Below are 19,103 nucleotides of genomic sequence, written 5' to 3'. Positions count from 1 at the left end.
ATGATTCTATATTTGTATTATTACTGTTTTGTACCATCTCTGTTGCCCTATAACTATTCAAATCAATGAGCCACTGTCAAGACCCGGTGTGGTGCGCAGAGACCCAGGCGCAGAGGACCAATACAGGAGGCACTTTCGAGGAAAAATCCAAAACGTACTTTAGTCAAACTTCGAAAAAACAAAACTAGGAACTTGAAAAAGGTGGCACATGACATGGGACACACAATAAACAGTCACGCACCAAAAACAGTCTGGCAGAGGACAAGGGGAAGCGGGGGAGTATATATATAAGAGAGGGGAAACACAGGTGTATGGCATTACAATCAGAGGACACACATGGGAGTGGCTGAGGGCAGGTGAAGGGAAAGAACAATCAAGAGACACACGTACACACAACCCACAGGGTGTGACAGCCACACTGTTTTGACTTAATTCTCACTACGTATTAATCCGCGGTCTAAAATAAGCAGATTAACACTACTGTCATCGTTCACCCTTTCATACACTGATGGGAGGAGCTACCATGAAGGAACCACCTGTCCATCAGGACTAGCTAACATTCACACTGATGGAGGAGCTACCATGAAGGAACCACCTGTCCATCAGGACTAACTAACATTCACACTGATGGGAGGAGCTACCATGAAGGTACCACCTGTCCATCAGGACTAACTAACGTTCACACTGATGGGAGGAGCTACCATGAAGGAACCACCTGTCCATCAGGACTAACTAACGTTCACACTGATGGGAGGAGCTACCATGAAGGAACCACCTGTCCATCAGGACTAACTAATGTTCACACTGATGGGAGGAGCTACCATGAAGGAACCACCTGTCCATCAGGACTGACTAACATTCATACACTGATGGGAGGAGCTACCATGAAGGAACCACCTGTCCATCAGGACTAACTAACGTTCACACTGATGGAACAGCTACGGGGGCAGTTTGGGGTTAAGTGTCTTGTCCAAGGACACATGGACATGGACTAACGGAGGGGATCGAACCACCTATCTTCTGATTGAAGGACAACCCTGTTCACCACTGAGCCACAGTTGTAGAGTTTCACAGCTTCTCAATGAGCCAATAGGCTTGCTGCTGAGTGCAACAGGAAGGGGAAGTGAGAGGAACTACAAGAAACGTCTTGCCTCATCTTCGAAGCTTCGATTTCTTCACAGTTTTTTCCCCACATATCACCCCTTCATTCGCCTCTTGACCGCAGACCTTAAAATGCACAACCAGCAGAGTTCACTGCCGCATTGATCACAGAGTGGAAGTAAATATGGCACAGGGCTAAAAAAAACAATGCAAACGGGTTTTGACCCACCTGCAGATACTCCATCTTGTGGCCCCGTTCCCTTATGTTCCTCAGCCCAAAAGCACCCACTGATTACAGCTGTGAAGTATCCTGCAACACAGGACAGGAATCAATAAGTGAATTAGACTCCACTTTCAGCTTCCTCTCCAGCCAGCCGGTCCCAAAACCAGCTGCCCGGGATAATGGGCCTGGACATGGCGGAGTGTGGGCGTGAGGAGGAGGAGGAGGAGGAGGGTGACAAAGAGGTTTTAAGGTAGTGAGATATACTGCTGTGACATATTATCACTGCACACTAGTATATCCAACAGTATGTGACACTACAGGGGTGTAGCTCATATATGTTTCTCAATTTATTTTGAAGTAGGGAGAGAGACTGCACATACTCGCTCACCAGACTCAGTAGGGTGCTGCTCACTCCCCAGTGAGAGAACCACTTTGTCTTGATGTGGTCATTATTTTTATCTCTTTATTTTTTTGTACGCGGCGGTGACATGTTTGCCGCAAAGCACTTAATACTGCAGATCTTCCCAGAAATCATTCGTAAAGCAGCGTAGTGTTCACTGTGGCATCATGTCCTTGGACTTTCGGCCCTCTTTTGTCTGCCGGTGTCTCAGTTCATCCATGGAGGCAGCATTTGGTTTTCTTTCTTTTTTGGTCTTCTCTCAGGTTTTCTAACAGTCTTGTTTTTTAACTGCTCGTCCGTGATCTGTGTAAACTCTGCCAAATAATAATAATTGTATGTTCTTTTTTGTAATTAAAAATTATTTTCAATAGCAATTTACTTTAAAATGAAAATCGATTCAGGAGATATTAAATGTTTTTGTTTGTCAAAACTTGGTGCCTACATTCAATTCAATTCATTACCCACAATCACTCACCATCAGTTTGATTGGAGGTTAGGTGTGACTTCATTTGAGTTCATCAGACTTCACACAGCTCCCTCTGGAGACGCTAAAGGCTTCATACTGTTTTATTCACACTTTTGGTGTGTCAAAGTTTTCAACCAGGAAGTCCAATAGGATTCCCTGCTAAGAAGCAGAAGATGAATACTATTTTATGTGAGGGAATTATTTTTAAATATCTTTGGTGTAAAGGTGGAATATATGGTTCTTCTCCAAAATAATGTACCTTTGGGAGATGTTGCAAACGTTTTTTTTATTTAGGGTCCCTTTGACAGCTACAGTAGTATGGAACATTGGAATACTGTGCATTGAATTTTATGAATCTATTAGACCACAAATGAGGCAAGAATTCCCTAGCTACTAGCTAGCGCGCCCTCGCGGCCTCTCCCTCCAGGAGACCACTTGGGCGGGAGGAGAGCAGACGCTCCTTGAGTTAGCGGCTGTAGCAACTCAAACTCAGCCTGAATGAGCCCAGCGGGCTGGGGGCCCAGCGGGCTGGGGGCCCAGCAGCCTGGGGGCCCAGCGGGCTGGGGGCCCAGCAGCCTTGGGGCCCAGCAGCCCGGGGGCCCAGCAGCCTTGGGGCCCAGCAGCCTTGGGGCCCAGCGGCCTTGGGGCCCAGCGGCCTTGGGGCCCAGCGGGCTGGAGGCCAGCAGCAGCTCTGGGTCCAACCTGTGTAACGGCAGCATCAGAGAGATCCTGCGGGGAGTCTGGGCGGAGTTGCTGCCGCTCTGCCCCCTGGTGGAGAGTGGGGAGTGAGGCGGAGGGGCCGCGGGGTGCGCTAGCTAACTCTGGTCTCATTTGTCTTGCTTTATATTTTAAGCTTTCCCACGGGTGTGCGCTCCATCGTCCAAAAGAAATACATTTTCTTTATTTTCTCTCTGACCAAATTCTTAAAGTTTAGCGAGACCTAGCAAACATCCTGTTTCAACCTTTGATTTGTTTTTCTCTCCATGTGCCTTTCATGACTCGGTGACGACTCATCCTGACATGCAAACGATACAAAACAAGTTTATATTTAGAATGCACATATTAGATATCTAATGGGCAACCTGCTCGTTCCCTTGTCTTCCTACTTAATCTCACACTTTTGCACACATTTAAATATCAGGAAATTAAATATTTGCCAAGACAATGACTCAGTGTCTGGAAAGAGAGATCCTGAATGCTGCCTGTTCTCGGCCCTCTCTTCCTGCCAGGAACACTCATTACTCCTTACGCTGTGTTTGTGTTGGTGCCATGTTCCTCCCTCTGTTTGGCATCGCTGCTTGTGTTTGTGCCACGCTCTTCGTGGGGGTGTGATGTCATATCACAGCGCCATGTTCTGCTGCCACAATGGTGCATCTGCTGTTGATCTTGGTTTAACTAAGTCATGCCGTGCCAAGTCAGGCTTGATTTAACGGGATCATTACCATCAGTAATCAAGGGAATAGCACATTAACATTTCACTGTTAAAACACTCTGGTATCTCGTATCATGTCTCGTTTCAGCCTTGTTTTCAGCTTGACCACGAGCCTCTCATCAGCCTGGTAACAGTAGCATGTTGGAGGCACAGAAGAGGACATAATACCCCACTACTATTAAAAGTCACCGATGTTGAACTTGTTAGAATGACAATGGACGCTGTCCTTCTTTCTCACTGTGGGTAACGCTGACGTTATCTGATGGTCTCCTCCATCCTCTCTGTGCGCTCGGGGCAGAGCGGGGAACGCATGGCTCACTTCACTTCTGTTGTCTTTCATCCTCACACACCCAGTCAATTCTTCGTTCACTTTGGACTTCACAGGGATGAGATGGAAAAGCTCCAGCGTGGCTGACATTTTGCAACATGCAAACTGCTGATGATATTCTTGTGATCTCTCGAGCAACAAATGCAAAATCCGGAGAGGAGTCTGTGAAGAAATGTGGATCAGCCTGCAGCTGGTAAACAGCGGACTCCGCATGAGCCTCTGTATGCGTGTCATTAAATATGAAGACTAATCTCTCATCCCATAGCATACTTGTCTCCTCTTAAACTTCAATCAGACAATGCGTTTGGACAGGTTAGGGCAGAAAGACAGTGTATCGAGAGGAAGAAATTATTTGTTTGTTTTGGTCTTTTCACGACATTTGTTGACTGTAAGGAACATTTTGAATATTAAAAACGGGTAGCTCAAATCAAGCAATCTGATTGGCTCATAGCTGTGATATAATAAAAGCATACAATGGCTACGGCGTCTAAATACAGCATCACTCCGCATCCAAGAAAAAAAACCTAAGACTAATGTGTTGTAGTGGTTGCTTAGCGACGGGTCACGGGGGATCACTTCCGCAGAACAGTTTACAGTAACAATGTAGCGTTAGCGGTTAAAACCGCTACGGAATGGAAACATTTCCGGTTCTGTGGAGGAGTGGATCGAGCGGCGGCCATCGACAGGAAAGGATCCACAAAGTATCGGTGAGAGGTCTTAGGTGTGAATCCTCTGCAGAGTACAACAGAAACTCAGAAGCCGGAGGAAGTGGAGAAACGCCAAGCAACACGCCTCCACCTAACAATAAAGTAAATAAAGAGCAACGCCACGAAATCCCTTATTGGCCTCTGATGGATAAAGCGGTATGCTAGCTGTAGGCAACGCTGCAGCCAGCCAGCCCAGGAGGCCCTTTTTTATTGTGAACATTATTTCTTATCAACGGAAACATATTCTTAATTTGGAATATGTCTGTAGTTGTTATATTGCTATGTCTAAGATGACTGTTTCATAAAAGCAATAAATCATGACGCTGTGTATATTGTGTCTATATCTAAACGCTACTGTTGGACCCTCGCGTGATATCGCTTCTATATAGATTATTGACTGCGTCCAATAATGACAATAGTAGGGCCAGCAGTAGCAACTCAAGCGTCAGTAGACAGTAGAACCCAAAACCTGCCAGCCTCAAGGAGAACAGAGCAGGTTGTGTTGGAGAAAACCCGAATGATGTTGACTGTATTTACAGAGAGGACACACACACACACACACACACACACACACACACACACACACACACACACACACACACACACACACACACACACACACACACACACACACTCATTTTCTTTTTGAACAGATTTCTTTCAGGAAGACTTTTTTTCTTCTTCTTTCTTTTCACACCTGCTCCTCTGTGCCCTGTGTGACTGTAGTAACGTTGGCATGCATCATATGTGTTGGCTCTGGATGCGTGCACACACAAGATTGTGAAAACATGTCAATTTAGTGTGCTCTTAGTGCGCAATTATAACATTTCTCCATAATTCCCTCACATATATGTATTTGTGCATGCTACTGCTGTGTGTACATCTGTGTATGCTTTGCATGTGAACGCTGTTTCCGTTAACAAGTGCTTAGAGTGTAATAGTGTTTATTTGCGACTCCCAGGGGTGTCTATTTGTGTGTATGCATATGTTCATGTATACTTTTGGTACGGGTGTGTTTGTGTGCACATTAAGTGACTGTCTGCATCTGCAATTTGTATGTGTTCATGAAATTGGTGGCTGTTATTTATACGTTTTCAACCACCCCCTGCTCTGTGTCTGTGCATGAATGTGTACGACCCGTTATGTGTGTGTTTATATATAGATATCTATATATCTGCATATACATATAAGCACAGCGCTGTAGTGTGCGTGCCTTGATCCCATCTGTATTCTGCGTGGTTGTTTATCTCGCAGGTCTTCTTGATGGTTCAGAGGCGGATCCAGTGCTGCTGGCGGTTCCTCTGTCAGTCCTTCCACATGCAGCCACCACCCCTATTAACACTTCCATTAATACTAGATCACAGATGGAAATCATCCTCTCACCCGGCAGATGCTTTTAGATTTTGATGAGCGTTTTTATTCAGCTCCCGGGGAGCGGAGAGCAGCAGAACAACTCGTTTTATTGATGGCAGAGAAAATCTGCCGCTGCTTTCTTGCCAGTTTGACTTTTTCCTCCGTACATATGTTCAGTTTGCAGTGAGGCTCCACTTTAAAAGCTACTCAGGAGGGTTGAAGGAAAAGAAAGAGTGCAGAAGGAAATAAGACGATTGGGTTGACAATGAGGAAAAAGCTGAGGGGTGTGTTTGTCTCATTGGCATGCAGGCCTTCCAGCTGCTCAAACTTTCCATCTTTCCAGTTGCGATCCCTACGCGCGTACTTGACAGACAAGCGAGCGGCCATGTGGAATACCAAGTGGCTCTGCATGTTCATATTAGCACGCAACATATAACCACGTATATGCACACACATGCAGATCCCCCACAAGCACAGAACACTTACGTGCAATCACACACTTCCACGCACATACATTCTGATTCCATTACCCAACTGCTTGTCACTCACAAACACACACATTAACATTCATGCTCACACATACTAGCCTCTCACATAATCACTTGAATGCACAAACATACATACATTCACACATAAACAGATGCAAATTCCCCTTCAATCTCACAAAAGCATACAGATATCACACACATAAACTATTCAAACATGAGGCAAAAGCATTCCTATAGATGCACAGAAACGCACTCATTCAAGCCCTCGCAATGAGGGACACATACGGAGCTGCCGACGCGTTACTGTACTGCTGTTCACACGCATCTCCACAAGCAGAGACACACATTGTGCTAAATGATTTGTTTCCTTCTCTCTGATGCTTATGAATAATACACAAATCTCAGGGGAACTTTTTGCTTCACATAAATAAGAATTTACATAGAAAATTGCATTATTAATTAGTGGCTTCTGGCTTGGTTCTCCTGTAAAGAATTCAAACAGTGTAGCAAGGTTTTATCCCCGTAAGAGCGGAGACTTCAAGAGCCAACGAGTTATGACGCAGCGGCCTTCAGTGTCTGGGCCTGGAGCCAGAGGTGGGGGCCTTGGTCCCTGGGTCCCACCACGGGGGTTCACATGCACCACAATACAACAGTAACATGTCATTGCCTCTCATTGAAAAATAAATATATATTTTTTTAATTATTTTTTGTTGTTGTATACAAATACCAGGGAAATTCCAAGATTTCCAATCCCAAATTCAATACCACAGTGAAAAACTAAAATAAAACACTAACTCCCATGTACTTCAAAAAATATTTCGTTATCACCGTTTGCATAATGTTTTTAGTCAATGCATTAGTAGTCCCTGATGAGCTTCTTTTTTTGAGCCAACTCAAGTTTCTTGCCAAAAAACAAAGTTTTACAATGTTTCCTTGGAACTTTTCAGGAAAATGGTATAAATTACCGCTGCCCAATACTCATTTTTACTGAATGGAGCTGTATTTGTCACGGTTTGGGTTTGCATGGGTTGCTGTTTTATTTTGTAGTCCGCGTCCTCTGTATCCCCGCACTTCCTGTTGTCTGCCTTGTCCCTGATTGTATATTCCTTTCACCTGTCCGTGTTCCAGGTACCTCCCTCCCTGTGTGCTTTCTCCCTGTTTGATTGTGAAGTCCTGCCCTCATTGTTTCCACCTATGCGTCATTACCTTCACCCTCCCCTTGTATTTAATTAGCCCCGAATATTAATTAAAAAAAAAGTCATTAAATTAAACTATTGTTTCTCACATGGACAAATTATTTATAACTCTAACATGCTACATATGTGTGTGCGCGTTCTGGTTTGTATGTTTTCTCCCCTTAGAATTACAATCCAATAGCCTATCATCATACTTAACTTTAGGGCACTAGGACCTTGGGGAGGCTGCTGCTCTGGCTTTCTCACTCTGCCAAGTAACGTCTCTCATCAATTACAACAGGATTATACCAAGGAGTTTATCTCATAGTAAACTACACCAAGGAGTTTATCTCATAGTAAACTACACCAAGGAGTTTATCTCATATAAACTATACCAAGGAGTTTATCTCATAGTAAACTATACCAAGGAGTTTATCTCATATAAACTATACCAAGGAGTTTATCTCATAGTAAACTATACCAAGGAGTTTATCCCATAGTAAACTACACCAAGGAGTTTATCTCATAGTAAACTATACCAAGTAGTTTATCTCATAGTAAACTACACCAAGGAGTTTATCTCATATAAACTACACCAAGGAGTTTATCTCATAGTAAACTATACCAAGGAGTTTATCTCATATAAACTATACCAAGGAGTTTATCTCATAGTAAACTATACCAAGGAGTTTATCTCATAGTAAACTACACCAAGGAGTTTATCTCATAGTAAACTACACCAAGGAGTTTATCTCATAGTAAACTATACCAAGGAGTTTATCTCATAGTAAACTACACCAAGGAGTTTATCTCATAGTAAACTACACCAAGGAGTTTATCTCATATAAACTATACCAAGGAGTTTATCTCATAGTAAACTACACCAAGGAGTTTATCTCATATGAACTACACCAAGGAGTTTATCTCATAGTAAACTATACCAAGGAGTTTATCTCATATAAACTACACCAAGGAGTTTATCTCATATAAACTATACCAAGGAGTTTATCTCATATAAACTATACCAAGGAGTTTATCTCATAGTAAACTATACCAAGGAGTTTATCTCATATAAACTATACCAAGGAGTTTATCTCATATAAACTATACCAAGGAGTTTATCTCATAGTAAACTACACCAAGGAGTTTATCTCATATAAACTATACCAAGGAGTTTATCTCATAATAAACTACATCAAGGAGTTTATCTCATAGTAAACTATACCAAGGAGTTTATCTCATATAAACTATACCAAGGAGTTTATCTCATAATAAACTACACCAAGGAGTTTATCTCATAGTAAACTATACCAAGGAGTTCATCTCATATAAACTATACCAAGGAGTTTATCTCATATAAACTATACCAAGGAGTTTATCTCATAGTAAACTACACCAAGGAGTTTATCTCATAGTAAACTATACCAAGGAGTTTATCTCATAGTAAACTATACCAAGGAGTTTATCTCACATAAACTATACCAAGGAGTTTATCTCATATAAACTACACCAAGGAGTTTATCTCATATAAACTATACCAAGGAGTTTATCTCATAGTAAACTACACCAAGGAGTTTATCTCATATAAACTATACCAAGGAGTTTATCTCATAGTAAACTATACCAAGGAGTTTATCTCATATAAACTATACCAAGGAGTTTATCTCATATAAACTATACCAAGTAGTTTATCTCATAGTAAACTACACCAAGGAGTTTATCTCATATAAACTATACCAAGGAGTTTATCTCATAGTAAACTACACCAAGGAGTTTATCTCATATAAACTATACCAAGGAGTTTATCTCATAGTAAACTATACCAAGGAGTTTATCTCATATAAACTATACCAAGGAGTTTATCTCATATAAACTATACCAAGGAGTTTATCTCATATAAACTATACCAAGGAGTTTATCTCATATAAACTATACCAAGGAGTTTATCTCATAGTAAACTATACCAAGGAGTTTATCTCATATAAACTATACCAAGGAGTTTATCTCATAGTAAACTATACCAAGGAGTTTATCTCATATAAACTATACCAAGGAGTTTATCTCATGTAAACTATACCAAGGAGTTTATCTCATAATAAACTACACCAAGGAGTTCATCTCATAGTAAACTATACCAAGGAGTTTATCTCATATAAACTATACCAAGGAGTTTATCTCATAGTAAACTATACCAAGGAGTTTATCTCATATAAACTATACCAAGGAGTTTATCTCATATAAACTATACCAAGGAGTTTATCTCATAATAAACTACACCAAGGAGTTCATCTCATAGTAAACTATACCAAGGAGTTTATCTCATATAAACTATACCAAGGAGTTTATCTCATAGTAAACTATACCAAGGAGTTTATCTCATATAAACTATACCAAGGAGTTTATCTCATAAACTATACCAAGGAGTTTATCTCATAGTAAACTACACTAAGGAGTTTATCTCATAGTAAACTATACCAAGGAGTTTATCTCATATAAACTATACCAAGGAGTTTATCTCATAGTAAACTATACCAAGGAGTTTATCTCATAGTAAACTATACCAAGGAGTTTATCTCATATAAACTATACCAAGGAGTTTATCTCATATAAACTATACCAAGGAGTTTATCTCATATAAACTATACCAAGGAGTTTATCTCATATAAACTATACCAAGGAGTTTATCTCATAGTAAACTACACCAAGGAGTTTATCTCATAGTAAACTACACCAAGGAGTTTATCTCATAGTAAACTACACCAAGGAGTTTATCTCATAGTAAACTATACCAAGGAGTTTATCTCATAGTAAACTATACCAAGGAGTTTATCTCATATAAACTATACCAAGGAGTTTATCTCATATAAACTATACCAAGGAGTTTATCTCATAGTAAACTACACCAAGGAGTTTATCTCATAGTAAACTATACCAAGGAGTTTATCTCATAGTAAACTATACCAAGGAGTTTATCTCATAGTAAACTATACCAAGGAGTTTATCTCATATAAACTATACCAAGGAGTTTATCTCATATAAACTATACCAAGGAGTTTATCTCATATAAACTATACCAAGGAGTTTATCTCATAGTAAACTATACCAAGGAGTTTATCTCATAGTAAACTACACCAAGGAGTTTATCTCATAGTAAACTACACCAAGGAGTTTATCTCATAGTAAACTATACCAAGGAGTTTATCTCATATAAACTATACCAAGGAGTTTATCTCATATAAACTATACCAAGGAGTTTATCTCATAGTAAACTACACCAAGGAGTTTATCTCATAGTAAACTACACCAAGGAGTTTATCTCATAGTAAACTATACCAAGGAGTTTATCTCATAGTAAACTATACCAAGGAGTTTATCTCATAGTAAACTATACCAAGGAGTTTATCTCATATAAACTATACCAAGGGGTTTATCTCATAGTAAACTATACCAAGGAGAACCATCATACAATATTTATCATTTGATAATTAAGATGTACTTGAAATGTGTTTTTATTTTATTTTTGTTATTCATATTTTTTTACTATTGAATGTTATATTATAAGATAGTTCATCTTTATCTCAGTGATAGTGTCTAAATTAGCATAAAATATCACTGGTTTGTAAAAACTAGACAGACAACAAAATGTAAATTTTGATCAAAATCTGATTCCCTTCTGCTCAAAATAAAACAAGTAAACAACTCAAAAGTTGACACTGTCAGGTTCGTTCTCCATGCATTGGATTTGGGAGTGACGTGGATATCAAAGCTAGTTTATCCGTCTTTCCTTTACAAGCAGGAAAGTATTTCTCTCTCCTTATTTGAGAAAAGTTCATATTTGTGTTCACTATGACCCTGACATTCTGTCTCTTCTGTTATCATATACTGAATGAATGCAAAACTACAGAGCAAAATCACACTCTTTCTGATTGAACCAATCTATGAACTGTCTGAAACAATGGATATCCGGGGCCCCAAATGGGCCCCACAAAAAATTGCTGCGCGGTGCGTGCCCACACGTACCGTTCACTATGTAATTATACCAACACAAAAAAAAGGTTCTTGCTGTTTTATAAAACCGTTTGCTTTTGTTTGGACATTTTAATTGATTCAACTGAAATTCATCCATAATGCTATGGAATTAAAATAGCAAAATGCATTTTTTTTTAAAGCATTGGGACAAAGTCCCCCCTTTCCTTGAATCTTAGAAACACCCCTGATACATGCCCACGCCATACCACTACCTCCACCATGCTTCACTGATGAGGTGGTAGGCTTTGATCATGAGCAGTTCCTTTCCTTCTCCATACTCTTCTCTTCCCATCATTCTGGTACAAGTTTATCTTTGTCTCATCTGTCCATAGGATGTTCTTCCAGAACTGTACAGGCTCTTTTAGATGTTTTTTGGCAAGCTCTAATCTGGTCTTCCTGTTTTTGAGGCTCACCAATGGTTTACATCTTGTGGTGAACCCTCTGTATTTACTCTGGTGAAGTCTTCTCTTGATGGTGGACTTTGACACAGATACACCTTCCTCCTGGAGAGTGTTCTTGATCTGGCCAACTGTTGGGAAGGAGTTTTTCTTCACTAGGGAAATGATTCTTCTGTCATCCACCACAGTTGTCTTCCGTGGTCTTCCGGGTCTTTTGGTGTTGCTGAGCTCACCAGTGCGTTCTTTCTTCTTAAGAATGTACCAAACAGTTGATTTAGCCACACCTAATGTGTTAGCTATCTCTCTGATGGTTTTGTTTCTATTTTTCATCCTAATGATGGCTTGCTTCACTGATAGTGACAGCTCTTTGGACTTCATATTGAGAGTTGACCACAACAGATTCCAAACACAAATACCACACCTGAAGTGAACTCTAGACCTACTCCTTAGACCTAGATCTACTCCTTGTAAATGAAAGAACGAGGGTTTTACACACACCTGACCTTGGAACAGATGAGCAGCCAATTGTCCAATTACTTTTGGTCCCTTAAAAGAGGGTGGCCACATTTGAATTTGTTGTAGTTCCTACACCGTTCACCTGATTTGGATGTAAATACCCTCAAATTAAAGCTGAAAGTCTGCACTTAAAGCACATCTTGATTTTATAGTATCACTGAAATACTTTATTTACTGGCTGAAAAGATTTGTCTATCCCGTTTAATTACTGGTATCATATTAGTAAAAGTTTTCTCTCTCAATTGTCATCCCAATCATTTCGCTGCTTTTTCTCCCCCTTCATAAAAGCATATGTTTAACTTATGATGTTCTTTCTTTTTATTATATATAAATGTGAGCGTGCATTGCTCCTGAAATTGCAAATCAGAACTGTTTTAGTTCCTTGATTTGTTTTTCAAGTTCTTCAACCCTCTCTCTTTTCTCTTTTGTAATTTCCCAGTACTGCCAATATTAATATCCAATAATGTTTTCAAATACTCCTTCAATGTGGTATTCATCCTCCACCTGCCCCTCCTCTCAGTATCCACATTTACATTAGTAAGTAGTTCTCCTGGTAGTAATGGCTTTTTAGTAATCCTGGTTTTTGTGATGGTGGGAGAGAAAAGTATCTTCCCTCTCAGTTGGATTGTTCAGCATCATGTATCTGTGAGCACCACATCTCTAATCAGCATGTGTAGTGCGTCTGTCTCCTTAGGCAGCGAGGCCACTCTGGACCCTCTGGACTCTCTGGATCCGTTCACGATGGTCTTTTCCAGCATGCCGAGGAAAAAAATAATGTGCTGGAATTTGTAGACATCTCTCGAAGTAATCCACGTGATCGTGAACCGCATCGCAATAGCTCACACAGGCGTGTGTGTGTGTGTGTGTGTGTGTGTCTTTCAACCAGGAGGCCGCTGTTCGTTCCCCGTATGAAACAAGAAGTCAATGTGGATCTGTCTGTCATGCATCTTACTTACTTTAGTACCACTACTGTAGTTATTTGAACCCAAACCACAAACTGTTCCAATTGGGAACTAAGAAGTGTTGTTGCCTAAACTTATACAACTAAGTAGTTTCCTATGAAGACAGCATGGACTTGGACTTGGAAAATAATGCACCTAATGAGTGGAAGCAAGGAATGCCTTCTCTAAGATATCATACAAACCGTTGTGTGAGGATATGATTACTTTGTTGAAGTCATCTGCTAAAATGATTTTACCCTCTCTTCTGAATGAAAGAAATGTAGTACTTTCCTTCTTTTAACTGGACTGCTACATGCAAATCATGTAGCAGTCCAGTTAAAAGAAGGAAAGTATTGTCATATCAATTTATTGATAATAAATTGATGAAGCTTACTGGACATTCCTAAGGCTCTATGAAGCCTTGACCTTTTCAAGTACCTTTTAGGAATCACTTCTCATTACCAAATGCTCCGAGGCCTCCTCCAGATGGGCTATGGTGCACAGGCTTTGGCAGAAAGTAAAATATAGGCAAAAAGTGACAAAACTAGCCCAAAAATCCCAAATTGCCCGAATTACTGTAGCGCCCCCTACTGTTGAAACACACGACTGATGCAAGCTGGGGGATGCAATGTGCACATATACAAAAAGTTTGGAGTTGTTTGTCCAAATAGTTTTAATATTATGAGTGTTTAAAAACAAGACACGGCCCTAAGAGGTTAATTGGTCGATATCTCCTTCACGAAATGAGATATCAAATAAATTTCAGCGTTGATGATTCAGTGCCATTGATGATGACCACCAAGTTTGGTATTAAAAGGACGTTTAGGAGAAAAGTGCAAAATCGTGTTTTTCACTAAATTCAAAATGGCGGAAAATATTCATAGGCGGACCTTATGGGTCTGAGAGGCTTTTGTGTAGAGCAGGTGGAGATGGACATATGTGAATGTTTTCAAGTCAAAAAACATTCTGGGCGAGAGGCGTCGCCGGTCCAGCTAGAGAGTAATTCTTTGGAAATTTTTTTCCCGGCTTAAATAGATGTCTATTTTCACCAGCGTTCAAAATTTGGTGAGTTTTTGAATATGACAAGTCTCCCAAAAAGCAGTCCAAAGTGGAAAAATAAAAAGACGGTATAATAAAAACCCCAGCAATAGGGTCCTACTCGGACTGACTACGTCAGTCACTCGGACCCTAATTATATAAATCCTGACAGCAATCAATAAATCAAATGCTCTGACACACATCGTATACATCCAGTAGTTGTTTCTGTGTCAGAAATGTAATGATCATTTCATTACTACCGCCGGCCCTCGTGTATTCTCCTTGCTCTTCACTGGAGTCTTCAACAAGCTGCTAGCTTGAGTGCTAACGAAAACCATTTTGATAGTTATGTACATAATTATGATTTTGGGGGAGGTCTGAAGGGGGCACAGGCGTTCATTGTTGCTGACTTGGCGACATTCTTGCTAGAGTATGCTACGTTTGGAGCTAGTGCTCTGGCTACTTTCATTGGAACAGATTTGTCAGCGCTGGATTGTGTGTCTTTTCTAAATCTAGCGTTCTCTTGCTAGTTTCTCAAGATCACCGCCTTCAACGTACACTTCATGCACTGCTGCTAGAGGAGTTGTGGTGAGCACACGATTACTTACAAGTACGCCTCGTTTCACATAAGTAGTTCAAATGAACATTCTTTGGGTGGCAGACATCTTGTTGGTTGTACCAATGTGAATTCAAAAGAGGCATTTTAGACATATTTAATAGTATTCAGCTCACTCTCTTTGCGTTCCATTTCCTTTTGAAATCATTTTCTGTTTCCTAGTCTTTGTATGGGGGTCCCCGCTCCCCATACACACACACACACACACACACACACACACACACACACACACACACACACACACACACACACCCCATCATGGTGGAGTAAACACCATCTTTTGCTTCACTGTGCCCATGAGATGAGATGTAGAAATCCTTCTCTTCGGGCCCCTCTCCAGGTTCAGCACCCGTCTGCATGGCCTTGGCCCTCAGGGGCCTCCATGAAGAACGTGTCAGAGAAGGAGACCATTTCCATTTATATGTCTCATGTGAGTGCTGCCACGCTTTTACGACTGACAGTCGACATGTTGAAATGCACAGATACGTAACCGAACATCAGAGCGGGTTTCTCCCCCTTGACTTTGTAGTATAAAGACGGACATTTGAACACCTACATTGTAAGAGAACCACTTAATTAGTCAAACTGAGATGGCAGAAGTCTGGTCTAAACTTTGGCTGAGCTGTGTGCGTGTGTTTATCTGGATTATGTGCAGTTCCTCTCAGTGTGCTCTGTGGGTGGCTGAGGGGGGCTGTGCACTCCCAGACAGTCGTGGGCCTTATTAAGAGACACAAAGCCCCCGGCAGGTGCTCCCTCCCTGGCTTTGTCTCTCCTGCTCTCTGCTGTTTATTTGTTCAGCACATTGAGAAGTCCCCTCTCTTCGCCCTCGGGGAACAAAGAGCAGACACACAAAGACAGGACGGCCTCTGCATCCTGCAGCCACAAAGCCGGCTACACAAGTCAGAGATGGCATGGCATGGCATGGCATGGAATGGCAGGTGTTCCATGGACAGCAAAACTGGAAGCCAACTTTTTTTCCCTTCTCTTGAGGTCGAAGGACAAAGTCAGTGCAGAGGTCGACTTAAGCAACACTCGCTCATAGTGTAGGGCTCACTGCCGTGAGAGGGAAACCTTCTGAAGGAATCACAACATGTGCTGGAATTAAAGGACATTTTAGACTGAGTGAAGGATTAAAGAAAAAGGCCCTTGACCTTTATTACTCACAAACTTAAGAATGTAATCTGTTTATCTAATTTCTTATGAGTTCAAAATAGAGCGGTCATAATTAATTAAGTTAGCTGAACCAAATGGTCGTTTAGAATATTTGCATTTTATTTTTATATTTGATACAATTTTTGTGGTTCTTTCTTTTCATTCAAGAATAAATCTGGAATTGATTTTGTTTGCAATTTCTTTTTTTCATTGTCTGCACTCGTCAATGTGCTACTAAATTCTCCTTATTATATTATTTATTATGGTTGGTTTACTGCAGTGGTGGGCCGTCAGGGCCTGCTAAGCCTTCTCTGCTGGCCTAAACAGAATCACAAAGTTATTGCTACTTTATAATTACATTACATTATACATTATAATTTACTTTTTTTATAAAAATATAATTAAAAGTCATATCTATTTTATAATGTAATTGTTTTTCACAAATACACTACATGTATTATAATTATTTTTCCCGATTAGCTTATTGTCTCATTGCACAGCTCCTGTCTCCTGTGCTCCAGTGAGCTGGTCCACCTCAACGCACGCCTTCACGCTCTTTATCCAATCAGATCTCACCTCTGTTTCTGTCTATGTGTCTCTCTCTTCTCTCTCTCCGCCGGTTAAACACATGGTGACGGCCAGGGGGTTCTGTACTGTGATTCCTCACCGAGACAGCAAAGCACCCTGCACACACTCCGGTCCATTAGGTGGCGCCGGTATGCACCTAGTCAAGTTGTTTGGATCCGCCACTTATACGTGTAGAAGAAGAAGCAGCTGCAGAGACTTTCTCTGTGGACTCTGTGTAACACTTGGACCTGCTGTCCTTCAGTGCACAAACAGTAAGAATGGGTGTGCACTAAGATGAGTAGCAGACATCTTGGGACCAATACATTTATTAATCAGACAATATTTACATCCTTTTTTGAGGTCATTTAAGTTTTTGTGAGTTGTCTTATTATTTACTTGGAGCAAAGAACTTTCACATTTAACATTACTACAAATGTAAATGTATTTCATCTTTGACCCATAACAAAACCGGATAATATTAGTTGAAGGAGGTGACCGGTGCGTCTGTGATGTCATTTGAACTTTGGAATTTGTTTTGTCACAAACACATCTTGGCTAATTAGGGAATGCGACCGCTCGTGATTTAACATGTGGGCAGAATGATATTCCTGGCATTAGTGCCTCTGCAATATGGACCAATACACCCAAGATCAATATTATTTTGTCAATATTTGTTTTCCTGGCTCTCCATAAGTGCGTGTGTGTGTGTGTGTGTGTGTGTGTGTGTGTGTGTGTGTGTGTGTGTGTGTGTGTGTGTGCGCGCGTCTGTTTGCATGTGGAGAGAGGGCTGCTTGCCAGCTGTGCAATCTGTTCAGTAATCTCAGGTCTGGTCTGTACACACACTCCACAATCTGCTCCGGTAAAACAGGCCCTACCACACACACACACACACACACACACACACACACACACACACACACACACACACACACACACACACACACACACACACACTGTTAAAGCCCTTAACTTTACTTTGTTTAAAAATGAGGGTTGGACCAGGTTTGACCTTCACTTTCCCAAATTAAAAACACAGTGTTTTATATCGAGGTAAACGCCCTCGTGTTGTATTTAGATTCAGGGTCTGGGCCGCCTGTCTCCTAAAAGCTGAAACCAATGAACATTATTTCTTTGGTAGTCTCTTGTTGTGAGTGCTGTCCTCTCTCGAAGTATACCTCGAGAATATTAAAATCCTGCTCGCCACGCACTGCTACTTCCCAGCAGCTAACCACTCTCTTCCTGATTCACAATAACCCTTATCAGCCCAATTTCCCTTCTCTCTTTCCATGCCCATTTTAACACGACGCCCTGTTTGTTGTTTAAATGGAAGGGAGAGAAAATTGGCCACTTTTGCCGTTCAGAAACTCCCGCAGCTGTCGGTAATCGCTGCGTGTGATGTGTGTGCGTGTGCCGGGGTAATGTGCAGTTACCACAGTAGGGGTGCGTGGGGCAGGGGATGGAGAGAGGGGTCGAGGCGGAGAAAGCACTATTAGGAGAAAATGATAGGCCTGTCCCTGAAACTCCATTATACACCAAACACTTGAAAGACTGGACCGGCTTCATTACAGGGCAACATGAATCATGCAGCACTCACACTAGCAACTGGCCTCTCTCTCTATCTCTCTCTTTCTCTCCCTCTCTCTGCCTCCCTCTCTCTCCCTCTCTCTCTCTCTCTCTCTCTCTCCCCCTCTCTCTGTGTATCCCACTCTCCTCCCAGCACAGCCTTCTGTTTAGACTGGAGGATCGCCAGGAAAGAGGGAGGGAGGGAGGGAGCAGAGTAAAAAGCGTTGCCTAGGGCCAAGCCTGTTTGCCTGAGGTCTGACTAACAGGTGGAGAGGAGGAGTAGAGAAGAGTGTAGGACAGAGGAGAGGAGGAGAGGAGGAGTGTAGGACAGAGGAGAGGAGGAGAGGAGGAGTAGAGAAGAGTGTAGGACAGAGGAGAGGAGGAGAGGAGGAGTGTAGGACAGAGGAGAGGAGGAGAGGAGGAGTAGAGAAGAGTGTAGGACAGAGGAGAGGAGAGGAGGAGTAGAGAAGAGTGTAGGACAGAGGAGAGGAGGAGAGGAGGAGTGTAGGACAGAGGAGAGGAGAGGAGGAGAGGAGGAGTAGAGAAGAGTGTAGGACAGAGGAGAGGAGGAGAGGAGGAGTAGAGAAGAGTGTAGGACAGAGGAGAGGAG

The 19,103-nt window shown here is 41.5% G+C and overlaps 1 protein-coding gene across 1 annotated transcript in view; it reads left to right on the top strand.

Moving 5' to 3' along the window:
* LOC306743398 (myelin transcription factor 1-like) overlaps window positions 1-19,103 on the top strand; it is a gene marked incomplete at both ends in the record, with an annotated part of 134,798 nt that overhangs the window by 33,741 nt on the left and 81,954 nt on the right.

Source organism: Taurulus bubalis (genome assembly GCF_910589615.1).
Source record: "Taurulus bubalis genome assembly, chromosome: 11".
Taxonomy (NCBI): domain Eukaryota; kingdom Metazoa; phylum Chordata; class Actinopteri; order Perciformes; family Cottidae; genus Taurulus; species Taurulus bubalis.
This window is presented reverse-complemented; position numbering and strand designations above follow the sequence as displayed.